Source organism: Pleurodeles waltl, chromosome 7 (assembly GCF_031143425.1).
Source record: "Pleurodeles waltl isolate 20211129_DDA chromosome 7, aPleWal1.hap1.20221129, whole genome shotgun sequence".
NCBI lineage: Eukaryota > Metazoa > Chordata > Amphibia > Caudata > Salamandridae > Pleurodeles > Pleurodeles waltl.
This window is the reverse complement of record NC_090446.1, coordinates 590,783,092-590,803,100: the sequence shown is the minus strand read 5'-3', so window position 1 is coordinate 590,803,100 and position 20,009 is coordinate 590,783,092.

Sequence of the window (20,009 nt, the reverse complement as noted above, 5' to 3'; positions counted from 1 at the left end):
ACAAAGTCTGGGGAATTTGCCCTGAACAATGTGGGGGCACCTTGGCTAGTGCCAGGGTGCCCACACACTAAGTAACTTTGCACCTAACCTTCACCAAGTGAGGTTTAGACATATAGGTGACTTATAAGTTACTTAAGTGCAGTGTAAAATGGCTGTGAAATAACGTGGACGTTATTTCACTCAGGCTGCAGTGACAGTCCTGTGTAAGAATTGTCTGAGTTCCCTATGGGTGGCAAAAGAAATGCTGCAGCCCATAGGGATCTCTTGGAACCCCAATACCCTGGGTACCTAGGTACCATATACTAGGGAATTATAAGGGTGTTCCAGTGTGCCAATCATAATTTGTAAAATTAGTCACTAGCCTGCAGTGACAATTGTAAAAGCAGAGAGAGCATAAACACTGAGGTTCTGGTTAGCAGAGCCTCAGTGATACAGTTAGGCATTACACAGGGAACACATACAGGGCATACTTTATGAGCACTGGGGTCCTGACTAGCAGGATCCCAGTGATACATAGGCAAAAACAAACATACATACAGTAAAAATGGGGGTAACATGCCAGGCAAGATGGTACTTTCGTACAATAGGGATCTCCTGGAACCCCAATACCCTGGGTATCTAGGTACCATATACTAGGGAATTATAAGGGTGTTCCAGTGTGTCAATCAGAATTGGTAAAATTAGTCACTAGCCTGCAGTGACAATTTTAAAAGCAGAGAGAGCATAAGCACTAAGATTCTGGTTAGCAGAGTCTCAGTGACACAGTTAGGCACCACACAGGGAACTCAGTTAGGCCACAAACTATGAGCACTGGGGTGCTTGCTAGCAGGATGCCAGTGAGACAGGCAAAAACAAACAGACACAGAAGTAAAAATGGGGGTAACATGCCAGGCAGGATGGTACTTTCCTACAACTAGCATAATCCGAAGCCTCCGGTCCTGACATAGAATTAAAAAAATTCTAGCTATTGCGTCAAGAATTTTAGATTCTATTAAGGACACGGAGGCGAGGATTATCCCACCTGTTGTACATTTTATAATAATTTGTTATAAATGTTTCATAATGAATTCATAATTGCATAATTACAAATATGAATTGCCCACCCAAGGTTATACAAGGATATTAGTTCTATATATTTTGTCTTCCACAGGGGCAACTAACACGATTTCGTGAGTTCTTTCCTTGGACCAAGAGGCATGTTTCGGTTCAATGTTACGGTTAATGGTGGAATCGCTTCCAGGTGACAGGATGGACTTCTATTCCAAGGTTCTGCAAGTTTTATTGCATCTTAACGTTAGATATCGCAAAGAAAGAGGATGGACTGTAGCGTTCAGGCTATTTATATGGACAGTGTAGAGCCATGATTGGTGGACTTGGGCTCATGGGAGTTGTAGTTTTAAGTTATTTGGTCTTTTATTGGCTGCTGCTTTGTCAGTAAAGTAAAGAGAAAGCATAATCCTCGCCTCTGTGTACTTAATAGAATCTAAAATTCTTGACGCGATAGCTAGAAATCTTTTAATTCCTTCTCTCTTCTGTGTAGGCTGAAGACTGGCTCTCCTCAGAGGATGCAGGACCGGGAAACAGTTGTAGTTGCTGGCAGGAGCCGGAGATAAAATGTTGCAAAAGGTGTCTTGCTTCTTTGTTGCATCTTGTAGAGTTCCTGGAGGGTCCAGATGTAGTTTTGTCGCTGAGAAGTCGAAGTGGAGAATGCAGAGGATTCCTGCTGGAGTCTTGCAATCCGAATCTGAGGAACCACCCAAAGAAGAGACCCTAAATAGCCCTGAAAGGGGGATTGGTCAACTAACCAGGTAAGCACCTATCAGGGGAGGGCTCTGACATCTCCTGTTGTCATTGGCCAATTAGATGCTCCCAGAGTTCTCTGACAACCTTGAATCCAAGCTGGCAAAACCCAGGGACCCCTTGGAGGAGCTCTGAGCACCACCCTTGAGCTGGTGATGGACAGGGGAGTGGTCACTCCCCTTTCTTTTGTCCAGTTTCGTACCAGATCAGGGACTGGGGGTCCCTGAACTGGTGTAGACTGGATTATGCAAGGAGGGCACCAAATCTGGCCTTCAAAGCATTTCCATTGGCTTGGAGAGGCTACCCCTCCCAAGCCTGTAACACCTATTTTCAAAGGGAGAGGGTGTAACACCCCTCTCCCAAAGGAAATCCTTTGTTCTGCCTTCCTGGGCTTGAGCTTTTCAAGCAACAGGAGGTCAGAAACCTGTCTGTGAGGTGGCAGCAGCTGGGGCTGCCTGGAAAACCTCTGAAGGCTGTAATGGCAATAATGCCATTAAGGAGCTCTAAGGAGCCCCCAGAGTGCATTTAATCATACAACTAATACTTGCAAAAGCCTTGGGGTATGATTCCAACATGTTTGATACCAAACATGCCTATGTTTGGAGTTACCATTGTGTAGATGGACATCGGTAGTGACGTATGTCTAGTACACGTGTAAAATGTCGTCCCCACACTCATGAAGTCCGTGAAAATGGTCCTGGAGGTTGTGAGGGCACATCTGCTAATGCAGGGGTGCCCTCACAGACAGGTACTTTGCACCCTACCCTCAGGGCTAGATGGCTTGCTATAGGAGTGACTTATAAGTGACCTGGTGCAGTGTAAATGGTAATGAAAGGGTGCTTGCACCTTTTCACGCAGGCTGCAATGGCAGTCCTGCAGAAGCCTTTGCATGGCCTCCCTATGGCAAAATATATGCTGCAGCCCATTGTGATCCCCTGGAACCCCAATGCCCTGGGTACCATATACGAGGGGGCACCAGTGTGCCAATTGTGGGTGAAATAGTGTGTTAACAGTAACCAACAACCAATTTTAAAATGAGAGACCATAACGGCTGGGGTCCTGATTAGCAGGATCACAGTAGACACAGTCAAGCACACTGACATCAGGCAGAAAATGGGGGTAACCATGCCAAGAAAGAGGGTACTTTCCTACAATCCTTTAAATACACTGTAACTGATGCTAGCTCAGACTCTTTTGTAGATTCAGAAAATATTAAGCACCCAAAAAGTTACACTTTTTTAAAACTTTATTAGTATTTCTGTGATTAAGCAACAAACAATGCATGGGAAGGCCCCACATCGCAGGGTATGCATCCGGATCTATACATTCATATAGCAGTGTATACTATTCATGTACATAGTCATTCCGCCCATCTCGCAAAAAGTTTACAGTCCAGCAATTTGACCCACGCCTCAACCAAGTCCTGCCCAATTACAGATATCGTTCTACATTGAGGTTCGATGGTTTCCGCTTTTTTCCAAACCGTACCATATAAACTTTAACTTGTTCAACAATGAAAAGAAATAAAAGAACTAGAACGGCAAATCAAGCAACAAAATGTGTGCTGTCTTAATAAGCGGTTGTCGGTGGGATAAGTAATATAGGTAAAATGAAGCTAGGTGTCCGGGAGACTGAGTGCAATGCCCGCCCCTCCCACCGGAGTAGTATGATCCATGCCCAATTTGCATTTAGCCAGTCATGGGTGGTCATTCTGACCCTGGCGGTCTTTGACCGCCAGGGCGGAGGACCGCGGGAGCACCGCCGACAGGCCGGCGGTGCTCCAATGGGGATTCCGACCGCGGCGGTAAAGCCGCGGTCGGACCGGCACCACTGGCGGGGTCCCGCCAGTGTACCGCCGCCCCATTGAATCCTCCGCGGCGGCGCAGCTTGCTGCACCGCCGCGGGGATTCCGACCCCCCCCTACCGCCATCCAGATCCCGGCGGTCGGACCGCCGGGATCCGGATGGCGGTAGGGGGGGGTCGCGGGGCCCCTGGGGGCCCCTGCAGTGCCCATGCCACTGGCATGGGCATTGCAGGGGCCCCCGTAAGAGGGCCCCTACATGTATTTCACTGTCTGCTGCGCAGACAGTGAAATACGCGACGGGTGCAACTGCACCCGTCGCACAGCTTCCACTCCGCCGGCTCGATTCCGAGCCGGCTTCATCGTGGAAGCCTCTTTCCCGCTGGGCTGGCGGGCGGTCTGAAGGCGACCGCCCGCCAGCCCAGCGGGAAAGTCAGAATTACCGCCGCGGTCTTTCGACCGCGGAACGGTAATCTGACGGCGGGACTTTGGCGGGCGGCCTCCGCCGCCCGCCAAGGTCAGAATGAGGGCCATGGTCTCCTAATGTGCCATTCTTTTCCATGGTCATATCTAGCCCTGCCTCAAGGGGTGCCCCTTCCCCTCCTGTCCCGCATGCCCCCTCCATTTCTCTCCTTCGAGCTTCCCATTCTTCCAGTATGTTGCTCCAGAGTGGCTCCAAGGGTCACACCCGGACTCCCTGGTCCTCCTCCCTGCGCAGCGCCTGTAGTTCGGCCAGGGCCCACACTGACACATCTCGCCTCCAGTCCGCCAAACGTGGGCCCATTGGTGACTTCCAGGCCATGGGGATCTGCCGCCTGTACAAGACCAGGGCGAGATCCAGGAACCTCGTGCCCACTCTTTTGGAGGATGGCCTCTTGTGTAGACACAACAAACATAGGTAGGAATCTAAGCTCAGTTGTGCATCAAGTGTTTTCCCCACGTCTGCAAGTACTCCCTTCCAACCTCTCTGTATGAGATAGCACCCCCAAACCATATGGTGAAAGCCCAGGTCCATCGTGTCACATCTAGGGCACCCTCTAGGTTCTCTGCTATATATCACTCTAAGCTTATGTGGAGTGAGGTATGTCTGATGTACAAAATTGTATTGGATATATCGAAACCGTGTATTCCTGGAAACACTCCAAGGGTACGCTAATACTTTCTGCCACTCCACGTCCATCAAGTCTTTGCCCACTGCCTCCTCCCACCTCATCTGCAGTCCCGGCAGCGAGGGTAGGGTAGCCGCAGTGAGAGCACCATAAAATCTGGTAATTAGGCGTGCATCCTCTCCTGCCGTTAATAGAAGGTGTAATATAGTATGAGTTTCTGGCTTTCCATTGACAGTGGGCCATAATCTACGTATGGCCAGTACCAACATCCTATATGTCAAAAACTGCCCCCTCGGAACCCCACTCTCCCCCACGAGCTCTGAGAAGGGGTGCAAAATTCCATCACCAAAAGGTCCCCCAAAGTTTGTACTCCTGCCCGGTTCCAGGTTTCCAATCGTCCCTGTAACACAGTGCATCCCCGCACGCCTAGGGGAACATCAGATAGTGACATCCCAGGTGAATAGGGCACCTTCGTACCTGTGCGCTTCAGGCATCGCCTCCAGCAGGAGAGACCCACCTGCAATAAAACAGTACCCCTAGGCATAACCTCACGGGCACCCACCAATACAGCCATGAGATGATCCGGTCGCATCACTCCACTGGATGTGGTCAGTTCTGTCCACTGCCTTCCTGCTAACCATCTAGCCACCCATTGAAGCTGACACGACAAGTAATAGAGCTCAAAGTCTGGTACATCTAGTCCATCCTCCAAGGTAGGTCGGCGGAAGGTGGAGAGGGATGTCCTCTGGCGACCCCCATCCCATTCGAGGTCCCAAAAGAGCGTGTTCAGGTCTCTGAACCAGGCCACTGGTATGCTTACCAGGATATTGACAAAGTAATACAGCAGGCGGGGTAACATAATCATTTTAGACAATGCCACCTGGGCCATCTTTGAAAGCTTTAGGGAGCGCCAGAATGTCACACAAGATCGTAAGGATCTGAGTGCTGCACCAAGATTTCCGTCACGGAGGTCACTCAGATCGTGAAATACCTGTACACCCAAAGATTTGAAGAAGCGAGGAGCCCAAGGAGTATCTGTTGGACAGGAGGCGGGACATCCCGTGCCCTCGGTCATTGGGAAAACATATGTCTTCCTCCTATTTACCCGTAGACCAGACGAGCCACCAAACCCCTCAAGGAGAGCGAGGGCCAACGGGATCCTGGACTCACCATCCCGTAGATAAATCAACAGGTCGTCTGGGTAGAGTGATATAATTGCTGTTTACGGCCCCATGATATCCCTTGGCTGCTCCCCTCCTTTCGGAACTGCACTGCCAGGGGCTCGAAAGCTAGTGCAAACAATAAAGGCGAAAGGTGGCAGCCCTGTCTGGTGCCTCAAAATATTGGATAGGATGCTGATATCGCCACCGGGAGACAATACAAGAGTTCGAACCATTTTATCCAGTTCTCGCCCAACCCCATTCGGACCATCACTTCCCTCAGGAAGTCCCATCGTAGTGAGTCAAATGCTTTCTCGAGGTCCACTGATAACAGTACAGCTCCGGGGGATCTCTCCCCACGTGGGAAGTGTAGGAGTGTAAAGAGCCTTCTCAAATTCAGAGAGGTATTGCATGCAGGTATAAAACAGTTCTGGTCCACATGAATGAGGCGAGTGATATGAGGTAAGAGTCTATTAGCTAGGACTTTACTAAGGATTTTGAAGTCACAATTTAGCATAGATAAAGGGCCTAAAATCGGTCACTGATGCGTCTCGCGATCTGGTCTTAGGCAGGGGAACCACCAGCACCTCTCTCAGAGATCCAGGCAAAGCCCCCGTGTCGTAGGTCTCGGCATATAGATCGACCAACACAGGGGCCAGCAAGTCTACATAGGTCTTGTAGAACTCCATAGGGAGTCCATCGGAACCTGGTGTCCTGCCCGTTGCTAACTGTTATGGCGGTTTTCACCTCCTCTAATGTGAGCGGTACTCCTAACAGATCCTGATCCTCCGGCTCCAGTGTGACCAGTGGGAGGAACCCCAAATGATATTCTAAGGATTGTGGAAGTGACTTCATGGGCCGACTGTAAAGGGAGGTATAGTATGTCTTAAATGCGTCAGCTATTTCAGGTGGGCCATAGACATACTTCCCCTCCACCCCCGCACACTCATATCCAAAAAGTTACACTTAACGGTCCAAGCCCAGCAAATACCCCATATTAATGGGATAATGTTCTCTGACCTGTTTCTTTAATTCAAACGTGGCACAGTTGAAACTGCTCTATTGGACACCCCCCTAATAACCAATCAACGAAAATGTGATCACATCACTCATACCTTGAGTGATGCTCCCTCACACTGTCTAAATCACATGTGAGACATTCTGCATTATATTCTAAGCAAGCCATCCAGAAATCCAAACTACAATTCAGACAATTTCTCCATCTTCAGGTGTTTCTGCGCTTCATGTAACATCTTTGTCACAAAACTGAAGCTGTAGAAAACCCAAAATAAATGGATGTGAAAAATAGCCATCCCCGTTTATCTACCGACGCTACTAGATTTATTCTCTTTGTCAGATTACCCGTCACACACAGCTGAAGATCCACCTTTTCACTCTTCATCCGCTGTCAACAATTTGAAGTTACTCACAGTCGGATCAAATCCTCTCCCATCTACTGCATCCACCTCTGCACTCATAAACTTTCCTCAATTCCAGCCTAAATAACTACTTCCTCTGAATATTGTTAACACCCTTGCTCTGCTCCTTAAAAGACCGTATTGCGTGGTTGGTATTTCTCTGTTTTATGTACAGCATTGAACTCCTATCCGAGCTAGGTCTGCGCTATATACATACTCCAATTAAAATGCTATTTACAGACTCCAATAAAATAAAATATATTTTCCTCGCCGAGAGGGAATGTATTCAATATATTACAGTCAGCCCAAACAGCTTAACTTGTGGATGCGTTATTACAGGTAAATATACTATTTATTCATTCCATCTTACCACTTTTTCTAAATGTCATCATATACAAAATCACCACCATTTCCAGCAGTCCTCACTCTACCTGAAAAACTCAGTATTGCTAGAAAATACCTTTCTTACATCTTCAACTTTATACGTCGCTTTCCTTTAATGTCAGCTGTTACATATGATATATCACATTACATTAATTTTTATTTTCATTTATTCCTACTTAGGTCCTAATTAGACTGTAGTTATGGGCTTTGAAGACCTGTATGGGTTGCAGGTGCATGCTCGACATCGTAGGAAGCCGTGGAAGATCCCATGTATTTCTCCTCACAGTCACCTGGCCCAAATCTGGGATGCCATGGTGGCCACAGCATCTTTTAGCTCCAGCATCATCTCAGTGTTTCAGGTTAGTTATACCTATACCGTACTGTAAGGGACATTCCATTAACACACAGCAGGCTTTTCACCTTTTAAATTGATTAGCCATTTGCCTTTCTGGTGTGTGTCTGCCGAGGTAACCACTTCTTTGCACACATGATCTATCCAGTTCAACCTTTCAAGCATCCCATTTGAAGACATAACTTTTCCAGGTCACCATCTGAATGTCACTGGTATTCTACGAATTGTTTTGTACTTGTCTGTTTAAATGCAAGGTTCCCATTTGACACAAATAAACAATAGTTCATGCTCTGATTTTGGTTCTTTAATGGAACCGGGTATCATTCATGCTGAGTACATTGGTAAATGCACCAAAGAAAGACCATGCACATTTCACTTGCACTAGGCAGAGTGAAATTTAAGAAAAGCAAATAATAAACCCACTTAAAAATTAAATGGTAAGCTAAAGGTCAATTTTTGTCTCTCTTCCTTTTCAGTATTTTTTTTTTTAATCTATAGGGTAATAATAGCGCTCTCACCACTTCTGAGCATGTACACAGTTAATATGAAAATGGCCCCTCAAGCTACTTCATAACAAACACTGGCAAAGGCCTTTGGTTTGAGTTTATTATGACAGTGCATGGAAACATAGGTATGCTGAAATGAAGTTTCCGTGCAGTATGATTTTAAAGCTACACTTACTTCAATCAATCAATAGTTTATTCGGTCCTGATTGGACCATTTGAGAAGTTAAAAGTGATCATACATACAAAGAGATAAAAGCCATAAACCATCGCATAATGAAAAAATAAAAAAGACATTGGCAATTAATACAAAAAAAAAAAAAAAGGTTCATAAAACTACATAAAAAGTTTCATAAATAATTAAGACAGGATTCTCAAAATAGTCTCTGGATCTTACCCTATGCAAGACTCTAAATACTAAAATGATACTAATCAATTGTAAAAAAACATAAAAACCATTCTAAAATGGGTTTATACATAAAATAAGACATAAAAACTACATACAATAGTTCCTGTTAGCAAAAGTTAGGAGTCAACCAGTAGAAAATGATGCCCTAAGTTAATCAGTTCTATTGAATAGGTTGATCAAATAAATTGCATCTTGCCATTTATAAAATTATATATGCTGAGGAGCTATAAGTCACTTCAGTTGGGGTAACCCACTAGACAGCATGCTCGAGGATACAGTCTTTTATCCTCAATAGGTCGCACTAATAGTTTTATTTAAAATCCCAGACTGATATAACAGGGTGCTAGTTCGCTAACTTCTAGACCGTTCTTCAACCGGTGGATTAAGATCTGTAGTGATCCTACTGCGGATTTTCTATGCTGCTGCCAAGTATTTAGAAACAGAACTCACTATCAGCATGGAAGTATCATATTTACATATTCTATATACACTGATACGGTTTTGTGTTGACAGTGTTTTGCACAGAGGGATAATCCACTTCCCTCGAGGGCATTTGTACAGAGGACAGAAAAATAGGACATGCTCAGAAGTTTCCTTGCATAGATGGCAGTTTATGCATTTGTCAGATAAGGAACTATTGGTCGACCAGCAAGCCGTGAAGCTGTTGACTGCCAATGTTCCATATCTGAACTGAAGTAATAGAGAGCGAGCACGGGCTGGTATAGGGAGATGCAGGAAGCTTTCAGGCAAAGGTTCATGCTTAACCAGCAGAAACTCTGCTGTCAGCCAGCCTAACCCATTTGAGCCGAGAGATTCCTCATGGATCTTTTCCCAGTAATGGTCTTTGATCAGGCGTTTAGCGTTACCAGGAATCATCTCGGGATTCTCCCAATAATGGGATAAATTCAGTTTAACCCTGTAGGAGGCTGGACTGGCTTGTAGTGAGTACCAAGGGGTACTTGCACCTTGCACCAGGCCCAGTTATCCCTTATTAGTGTATAGGGTGTCTAGCAGCTTAGGCTGATAGATAATGGTAGCTTAGCAGAGCAGCTTAGGCTGAACTAGGAGACGTGTGAAGCTACTACAGTACCACTTAGTGTCATATGCACAATATCATAAGAAAACACAATACACAGTTATACTAAAAATAAAGGTACTTTATTTTTATGACAATATGCCAAAGTATCTTAGAGTGTACCCTCAGTGAGAGGATAGGAAGTATACACAAGATATATATACACAATACCAGAAATATGCAGTATAGTCGTAGAAAACAGTGCAAACAATGTATAGTTACAATAGGATGCAATGGGGACACATAGGGATAGGGGCAACACAAACCATATACTCCAAAAGTGGAATGTGAACCACGAATGGACCCCAAACCTATGTGACCTTGTAGAGGGTCGCTGGGACTATTAGAGATTAGTGAGGGTTAGAAAAATAGCCCACCCTGAAAAGTGAGTGCAAAGTGCACTAAAGTTCCCCAAAGGACAAAGAAGTCGTGATAGGGGAATAAGGCAGGAAAGACACAAACCAACAATGCAACAACGCTGGATTTCCAATCTGGGGTACCTGTGGAACAAGGGGACCAAGTCCAAAAGTCACAAGCAAGTCGGAGATGGGCAGATGCCCAGGAAATGCCAGCTGCGGGTGCAAAGAAGCTTCTACTGGACAGAAGAAGCTGCAGTTTCTGCAGGAACGCAAAGGGCTAGAGACTTCCCCTTTGGAGGACGGATCCCTCTCGCCTTGTAGAGTCGTGCAGAAGTGTTTTCCCGCCGAAAGAACGCCAACAAGCCTTGCTAGCTGCAAATCGTGCGGTAAGCGTTTTTGGATGCTGCTGTGGCCCAGGAGGGACCAGGAGGTCGCAAATTGGACCAGGAGGTAGAGGGGACGTCGAGCAAGACAAGGAGCCCTCTTAGCAGCAGGTAGCTCCCGGAGAAGTGCCAGAAACAGGCACTACGAGGATGCGTGAAACGGTGCTCACCCGAAGTCGCACAAAGGAGTCCCACGTCGCCGGAGACCAACTTAGAAAGTCGTGCAATGCAGGTTAGAGTGCCGTGGACCCAGGCTTGGCTGTGCACGAAGGATTTCAGCCGGAAGTGCACAGGGGCCGGAGTAGCTGCAAAAGTCGCGGTTCCCAGCAATGCAGTCTAGCGAGGTGAGGCAAGGACTTACCTCCACCAAACTTGGACTGAAGAGTCACTGGACTGTGGGGGCCACTTGGACATAGTTGCTGGATTCGAGGGACCTCGCTCGTCGTGCTGAGAGGAGACCCAAGGGAACGGTAATGCAGCTTTTTGGTGCCTGCGGTTGCAGGGGGAAGATTCCGTCGACCCACGGGAGATTTCTTCGGAGCTTCTAGTGCAGAGAGGAGGCAGCCTACCCCCACAGCATGCACCACCAGGAAAACAGTCGAGAAGGCGGCAGGATCAGCGTTACAGAGTTGCAGTAGTCGTCTTTGCTACTATGTTGCAGGTTTGCAGGCTTCCAGCGCGGTCAGCAGTCGATTCCTTGGCAGAAGGTGAAGAGAGAGATGCAGAGGAACTCGGATGAGCTCTTGCATTCGTTATCTAAAGTTTCCCCAGAGACAGAGACCCTAAATAGCCAGAAAAGAGGGTTTGGCTACTTAGGAGAGAGGATAGGCTAGCAACACCTGAAGGAGCCTATCACAAGGAGTCTCTGACGTCACCTGGTGGCACTGGCCACTCAGAGCAGTCCAGTGTGCCAGCAGCACCTCTGTTTCCAAGATGGCAGAGGTCTGGAGCACACTGGAGGAGCTCTGGACACCTCCCAGGGGAGGTGCAGGTCAGGGGAGTGGTCACTCCCCTTTCCTTTGTCCAGTTTCGCGCCAGAGCAGGGCTAAGGGGTCCCCTGAACCGGTGTAGACTGGCTTATGCAGAATTGGGCACATCTGTGCCCAAGAAAGCATTTCCAGAGGCTGGGGGAGGCTACTCCTCCCCTGCCTTCACACCATTTTCCAAAGGGAGAGGGTGTAACACCCTCTCTCAGAGGAAGTCCTTTGTTCTGCCATCCTGGGCCAGGCCTGGCTGGACCCCAGGAGGGCAGCTGCCTGTCTGAGGGGTTGGCAGCAGCAGCAGCTGCAGTGAAACCCCAGGAAGGGCAGTTTGGCAGTACCAGGGTCTGTGCTACAGACCACTGGGATCATGGGATTGTGCCAACTATGCCAGGATGGCATAGAGGGGGCAATTCCATGATCATAGACATGTTACATGGCCATATTCGGAGTTACCATTGTGAAGCTACATATAGGTAGTGACCTATATGTAGTGCACACGTGTAATGGTGTCCCCGCACTCACAAAGTCCGGGGAATTGGCCCTGAACAATGTGAGGGCACCTTGGCTAGTGCCAGGGTGCCCTCACACTAAGTAAGTTTGCACCCAACCTTTACCAGTTAAAGGTTAGACATATAGGTGACTTATAAGTTACTTAAGTGCAGTGTAAAATGGCTGTGAAATAACGTGGACGTTATTTCACTCAGGCTGCAGTGGCAGGCCTGTGTAAGAATTGTCAGAGCTCCCTATGGGTGGCAAAAGAAATGCTGCAGCCCATAGGGATCTCCTGAACCCCAATACCCTGGGTACCTCAGTACCATATACTAGGGAATTATAAGGGTGTTCCAGTAAGCCAATGTAAATTGGTAAAATTGGTCACTAGCCTGTTAGTGACAATTTGGAAAGAAATGAGAGAGCATAACCACTGAGGTTCTGATTAGCAGAGCCTCAGTGAGACAGTTAGTCACTACACAGGTAACACATTCAGGCACACTTATGAGCACTGGGGCCCTGGGTTCCCAGGGTCCCAGTGACACATACAACTAAAACAACATATATACAGTGAAAAATGGGGGTAACATGCCAGGCAAGATGGTACTTTCCTACACAACCCCCCCCCAAACGAAGGACAATAAGACTAGCCATGACCTGATGAGTCTTCATTGTCTAAGTGGAAATATCTGGAGAGTCCATCTGCATTGGAGTGGCTACTCCCAGGTCTATGTTCCACTGTATAGTCCATTCCCTGTAGGGATATGGACCACCTCAATAATTTAGGATTTTCACCTTTCATTTGTTTTAGCCAAAGTAGAGGTTTGTGGTCTGTCTGAACAATGAAGTGAGTGCCAAACAGGTATGGCCTCAACTTCTTCAGAGCCCAGACCACAGCAAAGGCCTCCCTCTCTATGGCAGACCAACGCTTTTCTCTAGGGGTCAACCTCCTACTAATAAAAGCAACAGGTTGATCCTGGCCCTCAGAATTAACTTGTGATAGGACTGCCCCTACTCCTAATTCAGATGCATCAGTTTGGACATTGAATTTTTTAGAGTAACAAGGGCTTTTCAGGACAGGTGCAGAGCACATGGCCTGCTTCAGCTCCTCAAAAGCTTTCTGACAGTTTGCTGTCCATAATACCTTTTTAGGCATTTTCTTGGATGTGAGATCATTAAGAGGGGCTGCAATGGAGCCATAGTTCTTAATGAACCTCCTGTAATGCCCAGTGAGGCCTAGGAAGGCTCTCACCTGAGTCTGAGTGGTAGGGGGAATCCAATCAATAATTGTTTGGATTTTCCCCTGAAGTGGTGCAATCTGTTCCCCACCAACAAGGTGTCCCAGATAAACCACCTTCCCCTGCCCTATCTGGCACTTTGAAGCCTTGATACTTAGGCCTGCCTTTTGCAGGGCCTCCAAAACTTTCCATAGGTGGACCAGGTGCTCATCCCAGCTGGAGCTAAAGACAGCTATATCGTCCAAATATGCTGCACTGAAAGCTTCCAGCCCTTGCAGGACTGTGTTCACCAACCTTTGAAAAGTGGAAGGTGCATTTTTCAAACCAAAAGGCATTACAGTAAACTGGTAATGTCCTCCAATGGTTGAAAATGCAGTTTTAGGTTTAGCATCTTCTGACAATTTGATCTGCCAATACCCTGCAGTCAAATCAAAAGTGCTTAGATACTTGGCAGATGCCAGTGTATCTATGAGCTCATCTGCCCTGGGTATAGGGTGAGCATCAGTTTTGGTTACCAAGTTGAGACCTCTATAGTCTACACAAAACCGCATTTCCTTCTTTCCATCTTTGGAATGGGGTTTTGGTACAAGTACCACAGGAGAAGCCCATGGACTTTCAGAGTGCTCAACCACTCCTAGTTCTAACATTTTCTGGACCTCTTGCTTTATGCAGTCCCTGACATGGTCAGGCTGCCTATAGATCTTACTTTTGACAGGTAAACTGTCTCCAGTATCTATAGTGTGCTCACACCAAGAAGTGGTACCTGGCACAGTAGAGAAGAGTTCAGAGAATTGATCTAGGAGATTTATGCAATGGTCTTTCTGCTCAGCAGTAAGACAATCAGCCAAAACTACACCTTCCACAAGAGCATCTTGTTCTGTGGAAGAGAAGAGATCAGGTAGAGGATCACTGTCTTCTTCCTGTCCCTCATCAGTTGCCATGAGCAGGGTGAGATCAGCCCTGTCATAGTAGGGTTTCAGGCGGTTGACATGGAGCACCCTAAGGGGACTCCTGGCAGTGCCTAAGTCAACTAAATAGGTGACTTCTCCCTTCTTTTCAACAATTGTGTGGGGTCCACTCCATTTATCTTGGAGTGCTCTTGGGGCCACAGGCTCCAAGACCCACACTTTCTGCCCTGGTTGGTACTGAACCAAAACAGCCTTCTGATCATGCCATTGCTTCTGGAGCTCTTGACTGGCCTGAAGGTTTTTGCTGGCCTTTTTCATGTACTCAGCCATCCTTGATCTGAGGCCAAGTACATAATCCACAATATTCTGCTTAGGAGCTTTTAAAGGTTGTTCCCAACCCTCCTTTACAAGTGTGAGTGGACCCCTAACAGGGTGTCCAAAAAGAAGTTCAAAGGGGCTGAAGCCCACTCCTTTCTGGGGTACCTCCCTGTAGGCAAAAAGGAGGCATGGTAGAAGGATATCCCATCTCCTGCGGAGTTTTTCAGGGAGACCCATAATCATGCCTTTGAGAGTTTTATTAAATCTCTCCACCAGTCCATTTGTTTGTGGATGATAGGGTGTTGTGAATTTGTAAGTTACACCACACTCCTTCCACATGGCCTTTAAGTATGCAGACATGAAATTGCTTCCCCTGTCTGATACTACTTCCTTTGGGAAGCCCACCCTAGAAAATATTCCTAGGAGGGCCTTTGCCACTGCAGGTGCTGTAGTGGTCCTTAAAGGAATTGCTTCAGGATATCTTGTGGCATGGTCCACTACCACCAAGATAAATCTATTGCCTGAAGCAGTAGGAGGGTCAAGGGGGCCAACTATGTCAACCCCTACCCTTTCAAAGGGAACCCCAACCACAGGCAGTGGAATAAGGGGTGCCTTTGGAGTGCCATCTGTCTTGCCACTGGCTTGACAGGTTTCACAGGACTTACAAAAATCTTTTGTGTCCTCAGACATTCTAGGCCAATGAAACAAGGGAACAAGTCTGTCCCAAGTTTTCATTTGTCCCAGATGCCCAGCTAGGGGAATGTCGTGGGCAAGAGTTAGGAGGAACTTTCTGTACTCCTGAGGAATCACTAATCTCCTGGCAGCTCCAGGTTTAGGATCCATATGCTCAGTGTACAAGAGGTTGTCCTCCCAGTAAACTCTGTGAGAGTCACTGACATCCCCATTAGCCTGTTTGACAGCTTGCTGTCTTAGACCCTCTAATGTGGTACAGGTTTGCTGTGCCACACTCAGCTCCTCCCTGGCAGGCCCCCCTTCACCCAAAAGCTCAGCAGTGTCTGCTTCCAGCTCCTCTGGTGTAGGTTCTGCACAGGGAGGGAATTCTTCTTCCTCAGAAGTTGAATCCACTGTAGAGGGAGGGATAGTAGGAAGTGGTTTGCTTCTACTAGCCCTAGCTTTAGGGAGCACTTGGTCCATTGTTCCAGGATCCAAGCTTCCCTATCCTTTTTGCTTTTTGGCCTGAGCCCTTGTCAAAGCAAAAATATGCCCTGGGATGCCCAGCATTGCTGCGTGGGCCTCCAACTCCACATCTGACCAAGCTGATGTCTCCAAATCATTTCCTAGTAGACAGTCTACAGGTAAATCTGTGGCTACCACAACTTTCTTTGGACCAGTAACCCCCCCCCAGTTGAGATTAACAACAGCCATGGGGTGGCTAAGTGTGTTGTTGTGAGCATCGGTTACTTGGTACTGGTGACCAAGTAGGTGTTGTTCAGGGTGGACCAGTTTCTCTATGACCATAGTCACACTGGCTCCAGTGTCCCTGTAGGCCTGAACCTCAACACCATTTATTAGGGGTAGCTGCTTGTACTTATCCATATTAAGGGGACAAGCAACTAAGGTGGCTAAATCAATAGCCCCCTCAGAGACTAACACAGCCTCTGTGGCCTCCCTAACTAGGCCAACCCCAACTAAGTTACCAATAGTGAGCCCAGCTACTCCCTTGGATTGGCTATTAGTAGGTTTGCTCCCACCACCACTGCTATTAGTAGGGACACTAGGTGTAGCAGTAGGGGTTGTAGTGGTAGGAGGCTTGGTGCTTTTCTTTGGACAACTGGGATCTGTTGTCCAATGGCCTTTTATTTTACATAAATAGCACCATGGTTTCTTTTCCTTGTTTTGATTAGAAGAGAATTTGGGTTCAACACCCCCACCAGAGTGTTTTTGTGGGCCTGATGAAGACTCATTTTTAGATTTGTCCCCACCCTTGTCAGAAGACTTACCATCCTTCTTCTTGTTGCCATCTTTGTCACCACCTGTATGAACGTTTCTGTTCACCCTTGTTCTGACCCATTTGTCTGCCTTCTTTCCCAATTCTTGGGGAGAGGTCAGATCAGAGTCCACCAAGTACTGGTGCAACAAATCAGACACACAATTATTAAGAATATGCTCTCTCAGGATCAAGTTATACAGGCTGTCATAATCAGTAACTTTACTGCCATGTAACCACCCCTCCAAGGCCTTCACTGAATGGTCAATGAAATCAACCCAGTCTTGTGAAGACTCCTTTTTGGTCTCTCTGAACTTTATCCTGTATTGTTCAGTGGTTAAGCCATAACCATCCAGGAGTGCATTCTTAAGAACTTTGTAATAATTAGCTTCATTTTCTTTTACAGTAAGGAGCCTATCCCTACCTTTCCCACTAAATGATAGCCATAGGATAGCAGCCCACTGCCTTTGAGGGACATCCTGTACAGCACAGGCCCTCTCAAGTGCAGCAAACCACTTGTTAATGTCATCCCCCTCCTTATAAGGGGGAACTATCTTATGCAGATTCCTGGAATCATGCTCTTTTGCAGGATGACTATGGGGAATACTGCTGCTGCCACCATGGGTTTCTAAACCCAGTTTCTGTCTCTCCTTCTCTACTTCTAAAGTCTGTCTATCCAAATCCAGCTGTTGCTTCTTGAGCTTCAGTCTGGTTTGTTCCACTCTCAATCTATTGAGCTCCCTTTCTAACAATCTGTCATCAGGGTGGGTGGAAGGGACATGCCTTGAAACAGAAGTATGGTGAGAATGGACAGAAGGAGACCTGTCCCTTACAGAGGGCACCCTAACAGCTTGGCTAACAGTATAATGTGAGAGCACACCATCAGTATGGTGTGATTCAACCTCTGTACCAACTAAGCTAGACTGTCTAGTAATGGGCAGGCTGAGAAGTTTCTTTCCTGAATCTTTTCCTGGGGGAGTCCCTGGGTCAGATTGGGAACCATTAGCTACTTTTTCAACAGATGGGGCACTTTTAGCCTTATCTTGTTCTCTAAGCATGTTAAGTAACAATTCCAAGGAAGGATTCTTCCCTACACTCAAACCTCTCTCTATGCAGCGACTCCTTGCTCCTTTCCAGCTAAGGTGATCATATGCAATCTTAGACAGGTCAACATTTTGGCCTGTGCCAGACATTTTTAGAGAGAGTTAAAGTGATAGAAAAAGAGAAAAAAGTTTGTCAGAGCTTTTAGAAAGACAGAGAAAAAAAACTTTTAAAACTTTTTAGAACTTTTTAGAAAGTTAGAAGTACTTTTCAGCACTTAGAAAAGAGTGAAAAGAGGAAATGCAAAACTTTTTGGCAATGTGTATATACAATGAACTTGTTTTGTATATTTTTCTCTTATGAAAAGTACAATGACAAGAGTGGTAAGTAGTCTCAAAGCACTTATCCCACCACTGCACAACCAATGTAGGAGGCTGGACTGGCTTGTAGTGAGTACCAAGGGGTACTTGCACCTTGCACCAGGCCCAGTTATCCCTTATTAGTGTATAGGGTGTCTAGCAGCTTAGGCTGATAGATAATGGTAGCTTAGCAGAGCAGCTTAGGCTGAACTAGGAGACGTGTGAAGCTACTACAGTACCACTTAGTGTCATATGCACAATATCATAAGAAAACACAATACACAGTTATACTAAAAATAAAGGTACTTTATTTTTATGACAATATGCCAAAGTATCTTAGAGTGTACCCTCAGTGAGAGGATAGGAAGTATACACAAGATATATATACACAATACCAGAAATATGCAGTATAGTCTTAGAAAACAGTGCAAACAATGTATAGTTACAATAGGATGCAATGGGGACACATAGGGATAGGGGCAACACAAACCATATACTCCAAAAGTGGAATGTGAACCACGAATGGACCCCAAACCTATGTGACCTTGTAGAGGGTCGCTGGGACTATTAGAGAATAGTGAGGGTTAGAAAAATAGCCCACCCCAAGACCCTGAAAAGTGAGTGCAAAGTGTACTAAAGTTCCCCAAAGGACAAAGAAGTCGTGATAGGGGAATAAGGCAGGAAAGACACAAACCAACAATGCAACAACGCTGGATTTCCAATCTGGGGTACCTGTGGAACAAGGGGACCAAGTCCAAAAGTCACAAGCAAGTCGGAGATGGGCAGATGCCCAGGAAATGCCAGCTGCGGGTGCAAAGAAGCTTCTACTGGACAGAAGAAGCTGCGGTTTCTGCAGGAACGAAAAGGGCTAGAGACTTCCCCTTTGGAGGACGGATCCCTCTCGCCTTGTAGAGTCGTGCAGAAGTGTTTTCCCGCCGAAAGATCGGCAACAAGCCTTGCTAGCTGCAAATCGTGCGGTAAGCTTTTTTGGATGCTGCTGTGGCCCAGGAGGGACCAGGAGGTCGCAAATTGGACCAGGAGGTAGAGGGGACGTCGAGCAAGACAAGGAGCCCTCTTAGCAGCAGGTAGCACCCGGAGAAGTGCCAGAAACAGGCACTACGAGGATGCGTGAAACGGTGCTCACCCGAAGTCGCACAAAGGAGTCCCACGTCGCCGGAGACCAACTTAGAAAGTCGTGCAATGCAGGTTAGAGTGCCGTGGACCCAGGCTTGGCTGTGCACGAAGGATTTCCGCCGGAAGTGCACAGGGGCCGGAGTAGCTGCAAAAGTCGCGGTTCCCAGCAATGCAGTCTAGCGAGGTGAGGCAAGGACTTACCTCCACCAAACTTGGACTGAAGAGTCACTGGACTGTGGGGGCCACTTGGACATAGTTGCTGGATTCGAGGGACCTCGCTCGTCGTGCTGAGAGGAGACCCAAGGGACCGGTAATGCAGCTTTTTGGTGCCTGCGGTTGCAGGGGGAAGATTCCGTCGACCCACGGGAGATTTCTTCGGAGCTTCTAGTGCAGAGAGGAGGCAGACTACCCCCACAGCATGCACCACCAGGAAAACAGTCGAGAAGGCGGCAGGATCAGCGTTACAGAGTTGCAGTAGTCGTCTTTGCTACTATGTTGCAGGTTTGCAGGCTTCCAGCGCGGTCAGCAGTCGATTCCTTGGCAGAAGGTGAAGAGAGAGATGCAGAGGAACTCGGATGAGCTCTTGCATTCGTTATCTAAAGTTTCCCCAGAGACAGAGACCCTAAATAGCCAGAAAAGAGGGTTTGGCTACTTAGGAGAGAGGATAGGCTAGCAACACCTGAAGGAGCCTATCACAAGGAGTCTCTGACGTCACCTGGTGGCACTGGCCACTCAGAGCAGTCCAGTGTGCCAGCAGCACCTCTGTTTCCAAGATGGCAGAGGTCTGGAGCACACTGGAGGAGCTCTGGACACCTCCCAGGGGAGGTGCAGGTCAGGG